Below are 2,531 nucleotides of genomic sequence, written 5' to 3'. Positions count from 1 at the left end.
ATCCCGGACCACGTGGATGTACTCTATGCCATAGAAGTTAGTTTCCCATTTGCGAATTTCTTTGCAGTAGAGATCCATCTTCTCGTGGGTTGCGTCCCACTCCTTGTTGAGCTGGTTGATGACCAAAGCGGAGTCGCCGTAGACATAGAGGCGCTTGACCCCCAGTTCAACGGCTAGTCGTATGCCGTGTAAGCATGCTTCGTATTCGGCGACGTTGTTTGACGCCGGGAAAAGGATCCTAAGGACGTAGCGGAGTTTGTCCTTGTTGGGTGATACGAACAATATCCCAGCGCCTGCACCGTTGATGTTCAAGGACCCATCAAAGAACATTGACCAGTGGTCTGAGACATCGGGAACGGAAGGCTCGTTGAGATCCGTCCATTCGGCAATGAAATCGACCAAGGCTTGGGACTTGACAGTGGTGCGACTCTGGAACTCCAGGGAAAATGGACATAATTCCATTGCCCATTTCACGATTCTGCCATTGGCGTCTTTATTGCGCAGGATGTCACCGAGAGGAAAGCTGGTTGTCACCAGGACTCGATGGCCGTCGAAGTAGTGCTTCAGTTTTCTTGACGTTATCAGGATGGCGTATATAAGCTTCTGTATTTGTGGGTACCTAGCCTTGGATTCGTTTAAAACTTCGCTTATGAAGTAAACGGGTCTCTGGACCTTGAAGACGTGACCTGGTTCATCTCGCTCGACCACTATTGCCGTGGAAACAACCCTGTCGGTTGCAGCAATGTAAAGGAGCAGGTCTTCATTGGGCTGAGGCGCTGTGAGGACAGGCGGTGAAGTGAGGAAGGTCTTAAGCTGAGTGAACGCAGCGTCGGCTTCTTCGGTCCAGGAGAATTTTTCTGACGCTTTCAATAGTTTGAAGAAAGGGAGGCCTTTTTCTCCCAGCCTTGAGATGAAACGACTGAGGAAGGCCATGCATCCGGTTAGCTTCTGAATATCCTTGACGTTCTTCGGTGGTCGCATGTCGAGTACGGCTTTGACTTTTGAAGGGTTTGGTCGTATGCCGTCACAACTGACGACGTTGCCGAGCAGTAGACCGGAAGGAACGCCAAAAATGCATTTCTTGGGGTTGAGCTTCCACTTGTACCTATTGAGTGCCTTGAAGGTTCGGTCTAAGTTGTCGATTAGGGTGCTCGCGTCCCTTGTTTTTACGACCACGTCGTCCACATAGGCCTCGACGAGGTCATCGCGAATATCGTCGTGGAGGCATTGCTGGATGGCCCTTTGATAAGTGGCCCCGGCGTTTTTAAGTCCGAAAGACATGGTAGTGTAACAGTATGCGCCGAAGGGTGTGATGAAGGATGTTTTGATCTGATCTTCTTCCTTTAACGAGATCTGGTGATAACCAGAGTAGCAATCTAGAAAGGAGAGGAGTTCGCATCCGGCCGTTGAGTCGACCACCTCGTCGATGCGAGGAAGACCAAAAGGATCTTTAGGACAGTGTTTGTTGAGATCGGTGTAATCAACGCACATTCTCCATTCATTATTCTTTTTGCGTACAAGAACCGGATTGGCGAGCCAATCGGGATGATACACCTCTTTTATGAATCCGGCTGCTAGAAGCCGTGTTATTTCTGTCCTAATAGCCTCCTTTTTGTCGCGAGCGAACCGTCGCAGTTTTTGCTTGATTGGTCTTGCGGTCTTCGAGACGTTTAAGGAGTGCTCGATCAGGTTTCGTGGGACACCGGGCATGTCTGCGGGTTTCCATGCGAAAACACTCACGTTGTCCCTTAGAAACCTGACGAGCGCGTCTTCCTATTTTGGATCCAGGTTAGCCCCGATGAGGGCTGTCTTCTTGGGGTTGCCTTCGACCAGCTTCACTTCTTTGTACTCCTTGGATTTCGAATTCTTTCTGGCTGTCTCCTGCTCAGGTAATCGGAGCTGGTCGGGGGGCAGCTGTGCGGCTTGGTTTGCTGTTTCCGCCATGCGGATTGAGAGGTCAATTGCCTCGGTGATCTTGAAACTTTCTTCTTCGCAGGTGTACGCAGTGTAGACGTTGCCTCTGACGGTCAGGACACCCTTCTCCGTGGGCATCTTAAGCACCAGGTATGAGTAGTGCGGGACTGCCATGAACTTTGTCAGCGATGGGCGGCCCAGTATGGCGTGGTAGGTCCCGTCGAAGTCCGCGACTACGAAGTTGATAAACTCCGTCCGGAAGTGATCGGGTGTGCCGAATTGGACAGGCAATGTTATCTGTCCGAGGGGCACCGAACTTTGACCTGGCAAAACCCCCCAGAATTGGGCGTCGTAAGGTTTTAGTTGCGCCGGTGATATCTTGAGGGCGGGCAGGCTGTTGCGGAAGAGGATGTCGATGGAGCTTCCCCCGTCCACGAGCACGCGCTCGAATCTGATGCTATTGATGCAGGGATCAAGAATCAGTGGGAAACGACCCGGCTCTGGGATAGCGGCCCACTGGTCCTTCCTGCTGAACGCGATCTCCCTGTGGGACCAGGCGGGAAATTTCGGATCTGCGATCAGCCCGTCCGTGCTGTCTATGTTGAGGCAGGCTCTCT

Source organism: Sorghum bicolor, chromosome 5, assembly GCF_000003195.3.
Source record: "Sorghum bicolor cultivar BTx623 chromosome 5, Sorghum_bicolor_NCBIv3, whole genome shotgun sequence".
Lineage (NCBI taxonomy): Eukaryota > Viridiplantae > Streptophyta > Magnoliopsida > Poales > Poaceae > Sorghum > Sorghum bicolor.
This window is presented reverse-complemented; position numbering follows the sequence as displayed.